This window comes from Bombina bombina, chromosome 5 (assembly GCF_027579735.1).
Source record: "Bombina bombina isolate aBomBom1 chromosome 5, aBomBom1.pri, whole genome shotgun sequence".
Taxonomy (NCBI): domain Eukaryota; kingdom Metazoa; phylum Chordata; class Amphibia; order Anura; family Bombinatoridae; genus Bombina; species Bombina bombina.
This window is the reverse complement of record NC_069503.1, coordinates 130,841,247-130,863,222: the sequence shown is the minus strand read 5'-3', so window position 1 is coordinate 130,863,222 and position 21,976 is coordinate 130,841,247. Positions and strand designations below refer to the sequence as shown.

General features: G+C 38.3%; 3 pseudogenes; all 3 read left to right on the top strand.

The window, feature by feature from the left end:
- Positions 1-5,632: 5,632 nt before the first annotated feature.
- On the top strand, positions 5,633-7,096 carry LOC128659250 (COP9 signalosome complex subunit 1-like; annotated as a pseudogene).
- A 1,497-nt stretch (positions 7,097-8,593) lies between these two features.
- On the top strand, positions 8,594-13,484 carry LOC128661390 (COP9 signalosome complex subunit 1-like; annotated as a pseudogene).
- On the top strand, positions 13,251-19,756 carry LOC128661389 (COP9 signalosome complex subunit 1-like; annotated as a pseudogene).
- The last annotated feature ends 2,220 nt before the right edge of the window (positions 19,757-21,976 follow it).

Below are 21,976 nucleotides of genomic sequence, written 5' to 3'. Positions count from 1 at the left end.
AATACACAGATATATGGCACAAGTATTTCACATTATAACACACAGATATAGGGCTCAAAATATATGTCACATTATAACACACAGATAGGGCTCAAAGTATATGTCATATTATAACACACACAGCTGTAGGGCACAACGTATATGTCACATTACAACACGCACAGCTATATGGCACAACGTATATGGTAATGTCACATAATAAGATACACAACATATTTGGCACAATTCGTTGCACAAAACTATGACATAACACACACACAGACATATATATATATATATATATATATATATATATATATATATATAGTATATATATAATATACAGTATATATAATATATATAAATAATTATATATATACATATATATATAAATAATTATATATATATATATATAAATAATAATATTAATATATATATATATATAATATATATATATGGCACAAATAATTATGTCACTGACACTTGACACATATTGGGCAATGCATGATGATCTCTTCAATTGTTTTTGCTGCCTTGGATGATTGATCATCATTAATCTCTTCAATTCAAGACTTCAAGAGATGATGATGATCATCCAAGGCAGCAAAAACAATTGCATTATGAGTCACTCAGATACTGATATATACTGAATCAGAATATATCAGTATGTGGCATGTGAATGACAGACAGTCACAGTCAGACTTATAATGACAGACAGTCAGTATGTTGTGATATGTGAGTGATGATGACATCATGACTCATATATATTATATAATTTATGACATAAATTATATAATATATATGAGCCATGATGTCATCATTACTCACATATCACAACATACTGACTGTCATAATTTATAATAATCATCATCAGACATTGATCTATTCTGACTGGTGACTGCACTGCAGTGATTACTTAGGATAGGATTACTAGGGATTCTGTGTGAGCCTGAGCCAGCATTCCAGCAAATGCAATTCAATAATAAATATTTTTTAAACCAACAGCTTACCTGTCCAACTGCTGATAAACACTGTTTTTTTTTTCTTTCACTGAGGTGAAAGTCACAGTCAGGCACTCAGGTTTCAGCCACAGGATGGAATACAGGGATGAGTAATTTGAGTCACTGTCTGCTCTTCTAAATCTTGAGCCACACTGAGCCATAGACGGTTACACGTGTTATCTGCCCCCCCCCCAATATTCCCCACCCACCCAGGACCAGCAACCCACCAAAATAAAATAGATATTGTTGTGTGCTGTGGTGCAGCCACGTGACATGGAGGAGACTATCCCCATACGGCTGCAGCCCCCAGCAGAGGAGAGACTCTCAGAGAACACTGACTGCTATTTTGTACATAGACGACCGGCCCAGCCAGGCCTACCTGCCCTAGTACTACAGGCTGCTTAGGCTGCCTAAGCAGCTTGTAGTACGAGCTAGGCCTGGAAGTTAGGCTAGTAATGAATCATGTATATAGTTATAGATAGTAATGTGACAGTGAATTGTGTATATTATTGTATTTGTATATATTTAATTTATCATGTGATTGTTTGTGAGTCGTGACGAACAGAACAACCTCCAACTACACCAACTCCAAAGAAAAGGTCCTCTCAGTCTCTGAGACCAGAGTGACCGCCTACCTGCCCTGCAGCTGCTGGCCACCTGCTGAGTCGAAGAATGCTCGAGTCGTCATCATCATCATCGCTAGTGGCACCGCCGCCGCTCCTCATTAGCCCCCTCCCAGCCTCACGGAATGCCCATGGTCTGGAGTCTGGACTCGGAGTCACTTTTGAATCTGGAGATGGAGACTACTATGGAGGACTCAGGGGACCCACCCAGCCCGGCGGCAGCATGTTTCAGGCCTCCAGCCACTGACACACCTACACCCACGTGACACACAGGCTGCCACAGCATTAGTCTGTCTAACAGCCTCGCAACCTGAGCCTCTCTGTGTCACGTGGACCCGGCACACGGCATGAGTGTAGTGCAGCCACGTGCAGGGCATGTGTGTGACTGTGACGTCACTCGCAGTGCACGCTCAGCCTCAGACCCAGGCCGGAAGTAGTGCGCCTGTGTGTGCGGCTCGGCCGATCTAAATTGGAAATGGGAATGCAATGCCAATGAATGTTGTAGTAATAGTATTATGTTGTACTTGTATGTTTGTGTGCTGCAGCTTGCAGCTTGTATGGCGGTTTTCTAAAAGAAGTGGCCCTGAAGTACTAGATGACGCGTGACTCTAGTAGTGTGAGTGTAAACAATTTAAGTTAAGACTCAATGATGAGGATTCTTTGCTGCAGAGACAGTACAGATACTACATGTTATCATATTAAATATTTAAATAACATGTAATTTACAAAAAAATAATAATAATTTCTCAAAAAAATAGTAGCCCTATGGCCAGTCTGGGCCTGAATAATACTAAATGTGCAAAAGAGTCTGAACTCAAAAATGGAGCCAGAATACGCTTTTGAATGATGAGTGGGTAGGACTTGATTACTGGTAGCCAGCTATTTAAAAAAAAAAAAATCCGAAACTACTTGTAATTGAAAAGATTCAAAAATAATCTGAGATTGAATCTCTTTGAAAACAGAGGAAAAAGTAGGTGCAGAATGAGCGTTCCAATTCTTTATTATCAGATGTCTGACTATCAGAATAATAGTATTAACAATATTGTTATATAGACTTGGGCTCTCATTCTGAATATATAGAAAAAAGTGAATCTGATCGGCAAATCATATAAAGTAGAAACCCAATATCCTACTTTTTGCCACAGTTGAAATATCTTTGGGCAATACCATATCATATGGCAAAAATCTGCTAATGGTATTCTGCACCGTGGACATTCTGGAGTTGTAGCTGGAAACATTTTATTTAATCTATAAGGAGAAATATAATAATTATTAATAATTTTCAGATGAGACTCCTTACAAGTCGTAGAGATTAAGGGCTGAAAAGCTAAGTTTGATTTTATCTGAATCTAGGTCTGAGCAAATATATGACCATCTATTAATTATTTTTTCAAGAAAAAGGGCATTTTGTTTAGCCAGCATAATGTCATATATTAAGGAAATAGAGGCGTCACCCAGAATTAATTTTGTAAAACAAATCTCAATATCAGACCAAGCTAAAGGGAGGGGAAAACAGAAACTAATCGAATTAACAAAATGTCGCAGTTGTAAATATGCAAAACAAGTCTTATCAGAAATATCATATTGTTGAACTATATCTTGAAAAGGTAAGATCTGTCCATTCCCTGACAGAATCTGTGATATAGTGATAATACACTTTTCCTTCCAAGATTTGAAAGCTTTGTTATAAATTCCTGGTGTAAATTGCGGGAGGAAATCAGAAAAGCTTGGGTCTATCTCCAAAAGGCCACAACATTTCTGCCAACCAGAAACTATCGGCTAGATTATGAATTTTTGTCGGTAAGGCTTGCGGGGCTAACGAGCAGTTTCAGCTCACCGCTCACTTACAGACAACGCTGGTATTACGGGTTTTTTGAAACCCGGCTTTAGCCGCAGAAAAGTGAGCAAAGAGCAAAATTTTGCTCCACATCTCACCTCAATATCAGTGCTGCTTACGGTAGCAGTGAGCTGGCTAAACTTGCTTGTGCACGATTTACCCATAGGAATCAATGGGGCAAATTCGGCTGAAAAAAACCTAACACCTGCACAAAAGCAGCGTTCAGCTCCTAACGCAGCCCCATTTATTCCTATGGGGAAATACATTTATGTCTACACCTAACACCCTAACATGAACCCCGAGTCTAAACACCCCTAATCTTACACTTATTAACCCCTAATCTGCCATCCCCGACATCGCCGACACCTGCTTTATATTATTAACCACTAATCTGCCGCTCCGGACACCACCGCCACCTACATTATACTTATGAACCCCTAATCTGATGCCCCCAACATCGCCGAACCCTACATTTTATTTATAAACCCCTACTCTTCCGCCCCCAATGTCGCCGTCACCTAACTACACTTATTAACCCCTAATCTGCCGCTGCCAAAGTCGCGGCCACTAAAATAAATATATTAACCCCTAAACCGCCGCACTCCCGCCTCGCAAACAATAGTTAAATTTTATTAACCCCTAATCTGCCGTCCCTAACATCGCCGACACCTACCTACATTTATTAATCCCTAAACTGCCGCCCACAACGTCGCCGCAACTATATTAAATGTATTAACCACTAAACCTAAGTCTAACCCTAACACCCCCCTAATTTAAATATAATTTAAAATAATCTAAATAAAATAACTTTAATTAACTAAATTATTCCTATTTAAAACTAAATACTTACCTATAAAATAAACCCTAAACTAGCTACAATAAAACTAATAGTTACATTGTAGCTAGCTTAGGGTTTATTTTAATTTTACAGGCAACTTTGTATTTATTTTAACTAGGTACAATAGTTATTAAATAGTTATTAGCTATTTAATAGCTACCTAGCTAAAATAAATACAAATTTACCTGTAAAATAAAAATAAACCTAAGTTACAATTACACCTAACACTACACTATAATTAAATTAATTCCCTAAACTAACTACAATTAAATACAATTATCTAAATTACGAAAACAAACAAACACTAAATTACAGAAAATAATAAAATAATTACAATTTTTTTAAACTAATTACACCTAATCTAATCCCCCTAATAAAATAAAAAAGTCCCCCAAAATAATAAAAATCCCTACCCTATACTAAATTACAAATAGCCCTTAAAAGGGCTTTTTGCGGGGCATTGCCCAAAAGTAATCAGCTCTTTTACCTGTAAAAAAAAAATACAATACCCCCCCCAACATTAAAACCCACCACCCACACACCCAACCCTACTCTAAAACCCACCCAATACCCCCTTAAAAAAACCTAACACTAACCCCTTGAAGATCACCCTACCTTGAGACGTCTTCACCCAACCGGGCAGAAGTGGTCCTCCAGAAGGCCAGAAGTCTTCATCCTATCCGGGCAGAAGAGGTCCTCCAGACGGCCAGAAGTCTTCATCCAGACGGCATCTTCTATCTTCATCCATCCGGAGCGGAGCGGGTCCATCTTTAAGACATTCGACGTGGAGCATCCTCTTCTTTCCGACGACTAACACTAAATGACGGTACCTTTAAGTGACGTCATCCAAGATGGTGTCCCTTCAATTCTGATTGGCTGATAGCATTCTATCAGCCAATCGGAATAAGGCAGAACAAATCCTATTGGCTGATCCAATCAGCCAATAGGATTGAGCTTGCAATTCTATTGGCTGTTCCAATCAACCAATAGAATGCAAGCTCAATCCTATTGGCTGATTGGATCTTTTTTCTACCTTAATTCCGATTTTTATTATTTTGGGGGGCTTTTTTTATTTTATTAGGGGGATTAGATTAGGTGTAATTAGTTTAAAATTTTTTTAATTATTTTATTATTTTCTGTAATTTAGTGGTTTTTTTTGTAATTTAGATTATTGTATTTAATTGTAGTTAGTTTAGGGAAATAATTTAATTATAGTGTAGTGTTAGGTGTAATTGTAACTTAGGTTTATTTTTATTTTACAGGTAAATTTGTATTTATTTTAGCTAGGTAGCTATTAAATAGTTAATAACTATTTAATAACTATTGTACCTAGTTAAAATAAATATAAAGGAGGATGCCTTTGCCGGTGCAAGTGTTCAACCTGCAGGGTGCTGTGGAACCTATGCAGATTGATGCTGACCCTCAGGATGACCAGCAGAATGTTCCTGATGTCAATTATGTGGTGGAGAATCCAACACTGGATCTTGAGCAATATGCCTCCAGCTACAGTGGCCTCCTGCGCATTGAGAGACTACAGTTCATTGCTGACCGATGCCCACAGCTGAGGGTTGATGCCCTGAAGATGGCATTGTCCTTTGTGCAGAGAACATTCAATGTAGATGTATATGAGGAGATCCATCGCAAACTAACAGAAGCCTCAAGGGATCTGCAAAATGCCCCAGATGTTGTACCTGAAGGTTCAATGGACCCACCCCCACTAGATACTGCCTGGGTAGAGGCAACACGCAAGAAGGCACTTCTGAAACTTGAAAAACTTGACACAGACCTGAAGAATTATAAAGGGAATTCCATTAAGGAAAGCATAAGGAGGGGTCATGATGATTTGGGTGATCATTATTTGGACTGCAGGGACCTAAGCAACGCTCTGAAGTGCTACTCACGGGCCCGAGATTACTGTACCAGTGCTAAACATGTAATAAATATGTGCTTGAATGTCATAAAGGTTAGTGTGTACCTTCAGAACTAGTCACATGACCTAAGTTATGTCAGTAAAGCAGAGTCAACACCTGAAATTGCTGAGCAAAGAGGAGAACGGGACAGCCAGACACAGTCTGTATCAACCAAGTTAAAGTGTGCAGCTGGTTTGTCGGAATTAGCTGCTCAAAAATATAAGCAGGTGGCAAAATGTTTCTTGCTGGCATCATTTGATCACTGTGATTTTCCTGAGCTCCTGTCCTCCAGTAATGTTGCTGTGTATGGGGGTCTTTGTGCTCTCGCCACATTTGACCGCCAAGAACTTCAACGCAATGTCATCTCTAGCAGCTCATTCAAACTGTTTTTAGAATTGGAGCCTCAGGTTCGAGACATTATCTTCAAGTTTTATGAGTCCAAATATGCTTCCTGTCTGAATATGCTGGATGAGATGAAGGATAATCTTCTCCTTGACATGTATCTTGCACCCCATGTTCGGACACTTTACACTCAGATCAGGAACCGAGCCCTTATTCAGTATTTCAGTCCATATGTCTCTGCTGACATGTACAAAAGGGCAAATGCATTTAATACAACAGTATCTGCACTGGAAAATGAACTAACTCAACTGATCCTGGAAGGGTTAATCAATGCACACATTGACTCACATAGTAAGATCTTGTATGCACGAGATGTTGATCAGCGAAGTACAACATTTGAGAAGTCCTTACAGATGGGTCGAGAATTTCAGAGACGAGCCAAAGCTATGATCCTGCGAGCTGCTGTGCTGCGAAATCAGATCCATGTTAAGTCACCTCCAAGAGAAGGAAGCCAAGGAGAATTTACCCCAGCTAACAGCCAGTTATGACTCAGTACCAACATGTGACCTCATCATTTATTTACGCTCCTGGCTCTGTCCACCACAAAAGGGACTTCTCCTTCCAAATCCATAGCACTATGCGTGGTGAACAGCTCCGCTTCACAGATCTGACAATTGACTTGCTAGTGTCATCTTGCCATAAGCTGCCACAGCTGTGTTTGAGAGCTTATCAGGAGCTGCTTGGTGTCCTTTTATTGGATGAGACTATATATCCATCTGAAATGGGATTAGCTAAATAGTTATGTAAAGATGTTTCCAGGTATTAATGAACAGAGACAGTGTGAATCAATAATTCAACTGCACAGAGAAAGCCAGTGTCTTATCTCTTAACTTGTTAGCAACACACACTTGTCCCAACCCTCTACCGGCTATGCCTTGCTACCTTTCATTTCTCTCCCATATTTAACTCATTCCTCATCTCCTAGCCCTATCTTCATCATCAACCCTGCTTCTCTCTCTTGCTTTTCTCTTCCCTTCCCATCTCTGCTATTTCCTATCATTTCCTTTTTTTCTCCAACACACCCAACCCAACCCTGCCCTTTTTTTCCCTCCTCACCCTTGTTATTAATTCCTACCCTCCCATCCTTCTTCATATCCTTTCTTCTCCCTTCATGAATTAAACGTGTTGCTGTTTGTGCTTTCCTTTAATAAAAAAATAAAAAAAAAAATACAAAGTTGCCTGTAAAATAAAAATAAACCCTAAACTATTTACAATGTAACTATTAATTATATTGTAGCTAGTTTAGGGTTTATTTTATAGGTAAGTATTTAGTTTTAAATATAAATAATTTAGTTAATTAAAGTTATTTTATTTAGATTATTTTAAATTATATTTAAGTTAGGGGGGGTGTTAGGGTTAGGGTTAGACTTAGGTTTAGGGGTTAATACATTTAATATAGTTGCGGCAACGTTGTAGGTGTCGGCGATGTTAGGGATGGCAGATTAGGGGTTAATAAAATCTAACTAAGGTTTGCGAGGCGGGAGTGCAGCGGTTTAGGGGGTAATATATTTATTAAAGTGGTGGCGATGTCCGGTCAGCAGATTAGGGGTTAAAAATGTTATTTAAGTGTTTGCGATGTGGGGAGGGGGCTTGGTTTAGTGGTCAATAGGTAGTTTATGGGTGTTAGTGTACTTTTTAGTACGTTAGTTAAGAGTTTTATGTTACCACGTTAGCTCATAAAACGCTTAACTACTGACTTTTAAATGCGGTAGGAGTCTTGACAGGAGAAGGTGTACCGTTCACTTTTTTGCAGACTCGTAATACCGGCATTAGGCAAATCCCATTGAAAAGATAGGATACGCAATTGACGTAAGTGGATTTGCAGTATGTTCGAGTCGCGGAAAAAAAGTGAGTGGTACACCTGTACCTGCAAGACTCATAATACCAGTGTTAGGAAAAAAAGCAGCGTTGGGACCTCTCAACGCTGCTTTTTAAGGCTAACGCAAAACTCGTAATCTAGCCATCTATTTTAATTCATATAAGACAATAGATATTGGCCGGTAATGATTTGGGCGGACAGTGTAAGATTGCCTTTAAAGAAAACTGATCAATGTAATAGCTTTCCAGGTTGAAAGAAGACAAAATACTGGATTCTGTGATCCAATCTATTGCCACCTTTATCATGGCAGTCCAATTATATAGGTTAATATTAGGTAAAGATAGTCCCTGCCATTTCCTTTTTTAACATCAACCTATTTAGAGAGATCCACAGCTTTTTGCCCCCCCCCCCCCAGATAAATCTAGACATCCAAGAGTACAATTTATTTAAATCTTTATTAGGTATAAATATATATAAATATAATAGGATAAAGAAGTTGTGGAAAAATAATTGTTTTTATTAAATTAACACGGGCCGTGAAGGATAATGGAAAAGAAGCCCAAAGTTCTAGATCATATTTTATTTTGTCTAATAATGGGTAAAAGTTCAAGCTATACCAATTTTTAGGATTTATATGAATCAACATACCCAAATATTTAATAGTATCTACTGTTCTGAAAGGATATTCTTGTAGGCTAGCTACTGATTTTTAAATCCAGAGAAGATCACTTTTCTGAAATTGATCCTGTATCCTGAAAAAAGACTGAACTCATCGAGACATTTAAGTATCAGAGGAATTGATTGCCTAGTATCATTAAGAAAAATCATAGATCATCAGCATAAAGTAAAATTTTAAGTGTCTGAGTACCCATCACAGTACCTTTCATCTTATCTCTCAATTTAATAGCTAACGGCTCGAGAGCAATATTAAATAAGAGGGGCGACAAAGGACAGCCTTGTCGAGTTCCTCTTTCAATATAAGTTTAGGAGATAAAGAGTTATTAATCAAGAGAAAAGACGTTGAATAACTATAGAGTTTTCTGAACAAACATGAATTGATACTTGAATCCAAACGTATTTAAAGCTTTAAAAAGATAATCCCATGAGATAGAATTGAAGGCCTTTTCGGCGTCTAAAGTAAGATGTGCTATATCCTGGGAAAGTCTATTTCCATCCTTATTATTTCTTTCCATATTCCAACAAAAATCTATAAATGTAGACACTCTCCGAATATGTTTTGCAGAATTTCTAGACAGCATGAAACCCACCTGATCCAAATGGATGATTTTATCAAGTGGCACAGCAAGCCTCTTAGCGATTATAGAGGATAAAAGTTTATAATCTGTATTTAATACGGATATAGGTCTATATGAGGCCGTATCTTCTGGGTTTTTCCCTTTTTTAAGAATTAACAAAATATTTGCTGCTGAAAAATATGTAGACATAGGCGCCTAGATTACGAGTTTGGCGTTAGCCTTAAAAAGCAGCGTTGAGAGGTCCCAATGCTGCTTTTTAACGCCCGCTGGTATTACGAGTCTGGCAGGTACAGGTGTACCGCTCACTTTTCTTCCGCAACTCGAGGCTACCGCAAATCCCCTTACGTCAATTGTGTATTATATCTTTTTAATGGGATTTTCCTAACGCCGGTATTACGAGTCTTGGAAGAAGTGAGCAGTAGACCCTCTCCTGTCAAGACTCCTACCGCATTTGAAAGTCAGTAGTTAAGAGTTTTATGGGCTAACGCCGGAACATAAAACTCTTAACTAAAGTGCTAAAAAGTACACTAACACACATAAACTACCTATTAACCCCTAAACCGAGGCCCCCCCACATTGCAAACACTAAAATAAAAATTTTTAACCCCTAATCTGCCGAACGGACATCGCCGCCACCTACAATATACCTATGAACCCCTAATCTGCTGCCCCTAACATCGCCGACACCTACATTATATTTATTAACCCTAATCTGCCGCCCCCAACGTCGCCACCACCTACCCACAATTATTAACCCCTAATCTGCCGACCGGACATCGCCGCCACTTTAATAAATGTATTAACCCCTAAACCGCCGCACTCCCACCTCGCAAATACTAGTTACATTTTATTAACCCCTAATCTGCCCCCCAACGTCACCGACACCTATCTACATTTATTAACCCCTAATCTTCCGACCCCAACGTCGCCGCCACTATAATAAATTTATTAACCCCTAAACCTAAGTCTAACCCTAAGTTTAACCCCCCTAACTTAAATATAATTTAAATTAAACAAAATTAATTAACATAATTAAATAAATTAATCCTATTTAAAACTAAATACTTACCGATAAAATAAACCCTAAGCTAGCTACAATATAACTATAGTTACATTGTAGCTAGCTTAGGGTTTATATTTATTTTACAGGCAACTTTGCTTTAGGGTTTGTATTTATTTTAACTAGGTAGAATAGTTATTAAATAGTTATTAACTATTTAATAACTACCTAGCTAAAATAAGTACAAAATTACCTGTAAAATAAATCCTAACCTAAGTTACAATTACACCTAACACTACACTATCATTAAACTAATTACCTAAACTACCTACAATTAATTACAATTAAATTAAATAAACTAAATTACGAAAAAAACAAACACTAAATTACAGAAAATAAAAAAAGAATTACAAGAATTACCTGTAAAATTACCTGTAAAATAAAATAAAGAATTACAAGAATTACCTGTAAAATTACCTGTAAAATAAATCCTAACCTAAGTTACAATTACACCTAAAACTACACTATCATTAAACTAATTACCTAAACTACCTACAATTCATTACAATTAAATTAAATAAACTAAATTACGAAAAAAACAAACACTAAATTACAGAAAATAAAAAAAGAATTACAAGAATTTTAAACTAATTACACCTAATCTAATCCCCCTAATAAAATAAAAAAGCCCCCCAAAATAAAAAAAAAAATCCCTACCCTATACTAAATTACAAATAGCCCTTAAAAGGGCCTTTTGCGGGGCATTGCCCCAAAGTAATCAGCTCTTTTACTTGTAAAAAAAAATATAATACCCCCCCAACATTACAACCCACCACCCACACACCCCTACTCGAAAACCCACCCAAGCCCCCCTTAAAAAACCTAACACTACCCCCCTGAAGATCACCCTACCTTGAGCCATCTTCACCCAGCCAGGCACAAGTGGTCCTCCAGAGGGTCCGAAGTCTTCATCCGATCGGGGCAGAAGAGGTCCTCCAGACGGTAGAAATCTTCATCTAGGCGGCATCTTCTATCTTCATCCTTCCAGCCAACGTGGAGCATCCTCTTCAAACAAAGTCCTAACGAAGAATGAAGGTTCCTTTAAATGACGTCATCCAAGATGGTGTCCCTTGAATTCCAATTGGCTGATAGAATCCTATCAGCCAATCGGAATTAAGGTAGGAAAAAAATCCTATTGGCTGATGTAATCAGTCAATAGGATTGACCTCGCATTCTATTGGCAGCCAATAGAATGTGAGGTCAATCCTATTGGCTGATTGGATCAGTCAATCAGATTGAACTTCAATCCGATTGGCTGATAGCATCAGCCAATAGGATTTTTCCTACCTTAATTCCGATTGGCTGATAGGATTCTATCAGCCAATCGGAATTCAAGGGACACCATCTTGGATGATGTCATTTAAAGGAACCTTCATTCTTCGTTAGTACTTCGTTTGAAGAGGATGCTCGCGTCAGCTAAATTGAAGATGGACCCGCTCTACTCCAGAAGGATGAAGATAGAAGATGCCGCCTGGATGAAGATTTCTACCATCTGGAGGACCTCTTCTGCCCCGATCAGATGAAGACTTCGGACCCTCTGGAGGACCACTTGTGCCCGGCTGGGTGAAGACGGCTCAAGGTACGGTGATCTTCAGGGGGTTAGTGTGTACCTTCAGAACTAGTCACATGACCTAAGTTATGTCAGTAAAGCAGAGTCAACACCTGAAATTGCTGAGCAAAGAGGAGAACGGGACAGCCAGACACAGTCTGTATCAACCAAGTTAAAGTGTGCAGCTGGTTTGTCGGAATTAGCTGCTCAAAAATATAAGCAGGTGGCAAAATGTTTCTTGCTGGCATCATTTGATCACTGTGATTTTCCTGAGCTCCTGTCCTCCAGTAATGTTGCTGTGTATGGGGGTCTTTGTGCTCTCGCCACATTTGACCGCCAAGAACTTCAACGCAATGTCATCTCTAGCAGCTCATTCAAACTGTTTTTTAGAATTGGAGCCTCAGGTTCGAGACATTATCTTCAAGTTTTATGAGTCCAAATATGCTTCCTGTCTGAATATGCTGGATGAGATGAAGGATAACCTTCTCCTTGACATGTATCTTGCACCCCATGTTCGGACACTTTACACTCAGATCAGGAACCGAGCCCTTATTCAGTATTTCAGCCCATATGTCTCTGCTGACATGTACAAAAGGGCAAATGCATTTAATACAACAGTATCTGCACTGGAAAATGAACTAACTCAACTGATCCTGGAAGGGTTAATCAATGCACACATTGACTCACATAGTAAGATCTTGTATGCACGAGATGTTGATCAGCGAAGTACAACATTTGAGAAGTCCTTACAGATGGGTCGAGAATTTCAGAGACGAGCCAAAGCTATGATCCTGCGAGCTGCTGTGCTGCGAAATCAGATCCATGTTAAGTCACCTCCAAGAGAAGGAAGCCAAGGAGAATTTACCCCAGCTAACAGCCAGTTACGACTCAGTACCAACATGTGACCTCATCATTTATTTACGCTCCTGGCTCTGTCCACCACAAAAGGGACTTCTCCTTCCAAATCCATAGCACTATGCGTGGTGAACAGCTCCGCTTCACAGATCTGACAATTGACTTGCTAGTGTCATCTTGCCATAAGCTGCCACAGCTGTGTTTGAGAGCTTATCAGGAGCTGCTTGGTGTCCTTTTATTGGATGAGACTATATATCCATCTGAAATGGGATTAGCTAAATAGTTATGTAAAGATGTTTCCAGGTATTAATGAACAGAGACAGTGTGAATCAATAATTCAACTGCACAGAGAAAGCCAGTGTCTTATCTCTTAACTTGTTAGCAACACACACTTGTCCCAACCCTCTACCGGCTATGCCTTGCTACCTTTCATTTCTCTCCCATATTTAACTCATTCCTCATCTCCTAGCCCTATCTTCATCATCAACCCTGCTTCTCTCTCTTGCTTTTCTCTTCCCTTCCCATCTCTGCTATTTCCTATCATTTCCTTTTTTTCTCCAACACACCCAACCCAACCCTGCCCTTTTTTTCCCTCCTCACCCTTGTTATTAATTCCTACCCTCCCATCCTTCTTCATATCCTTTCTTCTCCCTTCATGTCTTCCCTTATGACCTTGTTGTCATCATTCCTCTTTTCATGGTTCCCTCTGCGTTCGCGTACATCACTGCTGACCTGTGAGAACATAAAACCTGCAATGACTAAGCCATTGCTGACAATGAGCGCTGACCATTAAATTAACATTCTAATGGAGATGACATGACTGTGTTAAAATATCTTTACCATCTTGAAGAAATGATATTTAAATATTCTGTTTGAATTAAACGTGTTGCTGTTTGTGCTTTCCTTTAATAAAAAAATAAAAAAATAAATACAAAGTTGCCTGTAAAATAAAAATAAACCCTAAACTATTTACAATGTAACTATTAATTATATTGTAGCTAGTTTAGGGTTTATTTTATAGGTAAGTATTTAGTTTTAAATATAAATAATTTAGTTAATTAAAGTTATTTTATTTAGATTATTTTAAATTATATTTAAGTTAGGGGGGTGTTAGGGTTAGGGTTAGACTTAGGTTTAGGGGTTAATACATTTAATATAGTTGCGGCAACGTTGTAGGTGTCGGCGATGTTAGGGATGGCAGATTAGGGGTTAATAAAATCTAACTAAGGTTTGCGAGGCGGGAGTGCAGCGGTTTAGGGGGGTAATATATTTATTAAAGTGGTGGCGATGTCCGGTCAGCAGATTAGGGGTTAAAAATGTTATTTAAGTGTTTGCGATGTGGGGAGGGGGCTTGGTTTAGTGGTCAATAGGTAGTTTATGGGTGTTAGTGTACTTTTTAGTACGTTAGTTAAGAGTTTTATGTTACCACGTTAGCTCATAAAACGCTTAACTACTGACTTTTAAATGCGGTAGGAGTCTTGACAGGAGAAGGTGTACCGTTCACTTTTTTGCAGACTCGTAATACCGGCATTAGGCAAATCCCATTGAAAAGATAGGATACGCAATTGACGTAAGTGGATTTGCAGTATGTTCGAGTCGCGGAAAAAAAGTGAGTGGTACACCTGTACCTGCAAGACTCATAATACCAGTGTTAGGAAAAAAAGCAGCGTTGGGACCTCTCAACGCTGCTTTTTAAGGCTAACGCAAAACTCGTAATCTAGCCATCTATTTTTAATTCATATAAGACAATAGATATTGGCCGGTAATGATTTGGGCGGACAGTGTAAGATTGCCTTTAAAGAAAACTGATCAATGTAATAGCTTTCCAGGTTGAAAGAAGACAAAATACTGGATTCTGTGATCCAATCTTTTGCCACCTTTATCATGGCAGTCCAATTATATAGGTTAATATTAGGTAAAGATAGTCCTGCCATTTCCTTTTTTAACATCAACCTATTTAGAGAGATCCACAGCTTTTTGCCCCCCCCCCCCCCAGATAAATCTAGACATCCAAGAGTACAATTTATTTAAATCTTTATTAGGTATAAATATATATAAATATAATAGGATAAAGAAGTTGTGGAAAAATAATTGTTTTTATTAAATTAACACGGGCCGTGAAGGATAATGGAAAAGAAGCCCAAAGTTCTAGATCATATTTTATTTGTCTAATAATGGGTAAAAGTTCAAGCTATACCAATTTTTAGGATTTATATGAATCAACATACCCAAATATTTAATAGTATCTACTGTTCTGAAAGGATATTCTTGTAGGCTAGCTACTGATTTTTAAATCCAGAGAAGATCACTTTTCTGAAAATTGATCCTGTATCCTGAAAAAAGACTGAACTCATCGAGACATTTAAGTATCAGAGGAATTGATTGCCTAGTATCATTAAGAAAAATCAATAGATCATCAGCATAAAGTAAAATTTTAAGTGTCTGAGTACCCATCACAGTACCTTTCATCTTATCTCTCAATTTAATAGCTAACGGCTCGAGAGCAATATTAAATAAGAGGGGCGACAAAGGACAGCCTTGTCGAGTTCCTCTTTTCAATATAAGTTTAGGAGATAAAGAGTTATTAATCAAGAGAAAAGACGTTGAATAACTATAGAGTTTCTGAACAAACATGAATTGATACTTGAATCCAAACGTATTTAAAGCTTTAAAAAGATAATCCCATGAGATAGAATTGAAGGCCTTTTCGGCGTCTAAAGTAAGATGTGCTATATCCTGGGAAAGTCTATTTCCATCCTTATTATTTCTTTCCATATTCCAACAAAAATCTATAAATGTAGACACTCTCTGAATATGTTTTGCAGAATTTCTAGACAGCATGAAACCCACCTGATCCAAATGGATGATTTTATCAAGTGGCACAGCAAGCCTCTTAGCGATTATAGAGGATAAAAGTTTATAATCTGTATTTAATACGGATATAGGTCTATATGAGGCCGTATCTTCTGGGTTTTTCCCTTTTTTAAGAATTAACAAAATATTTGCTGCTGAAAAATATGTAGACATAGGCGCCTAGATTACGAGTTTGGCGTTAGCCTTAAAAAGCAGCGTTGAGAGGTCCCAATGCTGCTTTTTAACGCCCGCTGGTATTACGAGTCTGCAGGTACAGGTGTACCGCTCACTTTTCTTCCGCAACTCGAGGCTACCGCAAATCCCCTTACGTCAATTGTGTATTATATCTTTTTAATGGGATTTTCCTAACGCCGGTATTACGAGTCTTGGAAGAAGTGAGCAGTAGACCCTCTCCTGTCAAGACTCCTACCGCATTTGAAAGTCAGTAGTTAAGAGTTTTATGGGCTAACGCCGGAACATAAAAACTCTTAACTAAAGTGCTAAAAAGTACACTAACACACATAAACTACCTATTAACCCCTAAACCGAGGCCCCCCCACATTGCAAACACTAAAATAAAAATTTTTAACCCCTAATCTGCCGAACGGACATCGCCGCCACCTACAATATACCTATGAACCCCTAATCTGCTGCCCCTAACATCGCCGACACCTACATTATATTTATTAACCCTAATCTGCCGCCCCCAACGTCGCCACCACCTACCCACAATTATTAACCCCTAATCTGCCGACCGGACATCGCCGCCACTTTAATAAATGTATTAACCCCTAAACCGCCGCACTCCCACCTCGCAAATACTAGTTACATTTTATTAACCCCAATCTGCCCCCCAACGTCACCGACACCTATCTACATTTATAACCCCTAATCTTCCGACCCCAACGTCGCCGCCACTATAATAAATTTATTAACCCCTAAACCTAAGTCTAACCCTAAGTCTAACCCCCCTAACTTAAATATAATTTAAATTAAACAAAATTAATTTAACATAATTAAATAAATTAATCCTATTTAAAACTAAATACTTACCGATAAAATAAACCCTAAGCTAGCTACAATATAACTAATAGTTACATTGTAGCTAGCTTAGGGTTTATATTTATTTTACAGGCAACTTTGCTTTAGGGTTTGTATTTATTTTAACTAGGTAGAATAGTTATTAAATAGTTATTAACTATTTAATAACTACCTAGCTAAAATAAGTACAAAATTACCTGTAAAATAAATCCTAACCTAAGTTACAATTACACCTAACACTACACTATCATTAAAACTAATTACCTAAACTACCTACAATTAATTACAATTAAATTAAATAAACTAAATTACGAAAAAAACAAACACTAAATTACAGAAAATAAAAAAAGAATTACAAGAATTACCTGTAAAATTACCTGTAAAATAAAATAAAGAATTACAAGAATTACCTGTAAAATTACCTGTAAAATAAATCCTAACCTAAGTTACAATTACACCTAAAACTACACTATCATTAAACTAATTACCTAAACTACCTACAATTCATTACAATTAAATTAAATAAACTAAATTACGAAAAAAACAAACACTAAATTACAGAAAATAAAAAAAGAATTACAAGAATTTTAAACTAATTACACCTAATCTAATCCCCCTAATAAAATAAAAAAGCCCCCCAAAATAAAAAAAAAATCCCTACCCTATACTAAATTACAAATAGCCCTTAAAAGGGCCTTTTGCGGGGCATTGCCCCAAAGTAATCAGCTCTTTTACTTGTAAAAAAAAATATAATACCCCCCCAACATTACAACCCACCACCCACACACCCCTACTCTAAAACCCACCCAATCCCCCCTTAAAAAACCTAACACTACCCCCTGAAGATCACCCTACCTTGAGCCATCTTCACCCAGCCAGGCACAAGTGGTCCTCCAGAGGGTCCGAAGTCTTCATCCGATCGGGGCAGAAGAGGTCCTCCAGACGGTAGAAATCTTCATCTAGGCGGCATCTTCTATCTTCATCCTTCCAGCCAACGTGGAGCATCCTCTTCAAACAAAGTCCTAACGAAGAATGAAGGTTCCTTTAAATGACGTCATCCAAGATGGTGTCCCTTGAATTCCAATTGGCTGATAGAATCCTATCAGCCAATCGGAATTAAGGTAGGAAAAAATCCTATTGGCTGATGTAATCAGTCAATAGGATTGACCTCGCATTCTATTGGCAGCCAATAGAATGTGAGGTCAATCCTATTGGCTGATTGGATCAGTCAATCAGATTGAACTTCAATCCGATTGGCTGATAGCATCAGCCAATAGGATTTTTCCTACCTTAATTCCGATTGGCTGATAGGATTCTATCAGCCAATCGGAATTCAAGGGACACCATCTTGGATGATGTCATTTAAAGGAACCTTCATTCTTCGTTAGTACTTCGTTTGAAGAGGATGCTCGCGTCAGCTAAATTGAAGATGGACCCGCTCTACTCCAGAAGGATGAAGATAGAAGATGCCGCCTGGATGAAGATTTCTACCATCTGGAGGACCTCTTCTGCCCCGATCAGATGAAGACTTCGGACCCTCTGGAGGACCACTTGTGCCCGGCTGGGTGAAGACGGCTCAAGGTACGGTGATCTTCAGGGGGTTAGTGTGTACCTTCAGAACTAGTCACATGACCTAAGTTATGTCAGTAAAGCAGAGTCAACACCTGAAATTGCTGAGCAAAGAGGAGAACGGGACAGCCAGACACAGTCTGTATCAACCAAGTTAAAGTGTGCAGCTGGTTTGTCGGAATTAGCTGCTCAAAAATATAAGCAGGTGGCAAAATGTTTCTTGCTGGCATCATTTGATCACTGTGATTTTCCTGAGCTCCTGTCCTCCAGTAATGTTGCTGTGTATGGGGGTCTTTGTGCTCTCGCCACATTTGACCGCCAAGAACTTCAACGCAATGTCATCTCTAGCAGCTCATTCAAACTGTTTTTAGAATTGGAGCCTCAGGTTCGAGACATTATCTTCAAGTTTTATGAGTCCAAATATGCTTCCTGTCTGAATATGCTGGATGAGATGAAGGATAATCTTCTCCTTGACATGTATCTTGCACCCCATGTTCGGACACTTTACACTCAGATCAGGAACCGAGCCCTTATTCAGTATTTCAGCCCATATGTCTCTGCTGACATGTACAAAAGGGCAAATGCATTTAATACAACAGTATCTGCACTGGAAAATGAACTAACTCAACTGATCCTGGAAGGGTTAATCAATGCACACATTGACTCACATAGTAAGATCTTGTATGCACGAGATGTTGATCAGCGAAGTACAACATTTGAGAAGTCCTTACAGATGGGTCGAGAATTTCAGAGACGAGCCAAAGCTATGATCCTGCGAGCTGCTGTGCTGCGAAATCAGATCCATGTTAAGTCACCTCCAAGAGAAGGAAGCCAAGGAGAATTTACCCCAGCTAACAGCCAGTTACGACTCAGTACCAACATGTGACCTCATCATTTATTTACGCTCCTGGCTCTGTCCACCACAAAAGGGACTTCTCCTTCCAAATCCATAGCACTATGCGTGGTGAACAGCTCCGCTTCACAGATCTGACAATTGACTTGCTAGTGTCATCTTGCCATAAGCTGCCACAGCTGTGTTTGAGAGCTTATCAGGAGCTGCTTGGTGTCCTTTTATTGGATGAGACTATATATCCATCTGAAATGGGATTAGCTAAATAGTTATGTAAAGATGTTTCCAGGTATTAATGAACAGAGACAGTGTGAATCAATAATTCAACTGCACAGAGAAAGCCAGTGTCTTATCTCTTAACTTGTTAGCAACACACACTTGTCCCAACCCTCTACCGGCTATGCCTTGCTACCTTTCATTTCTCTCCCATATTTAACTCATTCCTCATCTCCTAGCCCTATCTTCATCATCAACCCTGCTTCTCTCTCTTGCTTTTCTCTTCCCTTCCCATCTCTGCTATTTCCTATCATTTCCTTTTTTTCTCCAACACACCCAACCCAACCCTGCCCTTTTTTTCCCTCCTCACCCTTGTTATTAATTCCTACCCTCCCATCCTTCTTCATATCCTTTCTTCTCCCTTCATGTCTTCCCTTATGACCTTGTTGTCATCATTCCTCTTTTCATGGTTCCCTCTGCGTTCGCGTACATCACTGCTGACCTGTGAGAACATAAAACCTGCAATGACTAAGCCATTGCTGACAATGAGCGCTGACCATTAAATTAACATTCTAATGGAGATGACATGACTGTGTTAAAATATCTTTACCATCTTGAAGAAATGATATTTAAATATTCTGTTTGAATTAAACGTGTTGCTGTTTGTGCTTTCCTTTAATAAAAAAATAAAAAAATAAATACAAAGTTGCCTGTAAAATAAAAATAAACCCTAAACTATTTACAATGTAACTATTAATTATATTGTAGCTAGTTTAGGGTTTATTTTATAGGTAAGTATTTAGTTTTAAATATAAATAATTTAGTTAATTAAAGTTATTTTATTTAGATTATTTTAAATTATATTTAAGTTAGGGGGGTGTTAGGGTTAGGGTTAGACTTAGGTTTAGGGGTTAATACATTTAATATAGTTGCGGCAACGTTGTAGGTGTCGGCGATGTTAGGGATGGCAGATTAGGGGTTAATAAAATCTAACTAAGGTTTGCGAGGCGGGAGGTGCAGCGGTTTAGGGGGTAATATATTTATTAAAGTGGTGGCGATGTCCGGTCAGCAGATTAGGGGTTAAAAATGTTATTTAAGTGTTTGCGATGTGGGGAGGGGGCTTGGTTTAGTGGTCCAATAGGTAGTTTATGGGTGTTAGTGTACTTTTTAGTACGTTAGTTAAGAGTTTTATGTTACCACGTTAGCTCATAAAACGCTTAACTACTGACTTTTAAATGCGGTAGGAGTCTTGACAGGAGAAGGTGTACCGTTCACTTTTTTGCAGACTCGTAATACCGGCATTAGGCAAATCCCATTGAAAAGATAGGATACGCAATTGACGTAAGTGGATTTGCAGTATGTTCGAGTCGCGGAAAAAAAAGTGAGTGGTACACCTGTACCTGCAAGACTCATAATACCAGTGTTAGGAAAAAAAGCAGCGTTGGGACCTCTCAACGCTGCTTTTTAAGGCTAACGCAAAACTCGTAATCTAGCCATCTATTTTTAATTCATATAAGACAATAGATATTGGCCGGTAATGATTTGGGCGGACAGTGTAAGATTGCCTTTAAAGAAAACTGATCAATGTAATAGCTTTCCAGGTTGAAAGAAGACAAAATACTGGATTCTGTGATCCAATCTATTGCCACCTTTATCATGGCAGTCCAATTATATAGGTTAATATTAGGTAAAGATAGTCCTGCCATTTCCTTTTTTAACATCAACCTATTTAGAGAGATCCACAGCTTTTTGCCCCCCCCCCCCAGATAAATCTAGACATCCAAGAGTACAATTTATTTAAATCTTTATTAGGTATAAATATATATAAATATAATAGGATAAAGAAGTTGTGGAAAAATAATTGTTTTTATTAAATTAACACGGGCCGTGAAGGATAATGGAAAAGAAGCCCAAAGTTCTAGATCATATTTTATTTTGTCTAATAATGGGTAAAAGTTCAAGCTATACCAATTTTTAGGATTTATATGAATCAACATACCCAAATATTTAATAGTATCTACTGTTCTGAAAGGATATTCTTGTAGGCTAGCTACTGATTTTTAAATCCAGAGAAGATCACTTTTCTGAAAATTGATCCTGTATCCTGAAAAAAGACTGAACTCATCGAGACATTTAAGTATCAGAGGAATTGATTGCCTAGTATCATTAAGAAAAATCAATAGATCATCAGCATAAAGTAAAATTTTAAGTGTCTGAGTACCCATCACAGTACCTTTCATCTTATCTCTCAATTTAATAGCTAACGGCTCGAGAGCAATATTAAATAAGAGGGGCGACAAAGGACAGCCTTGTCGAGT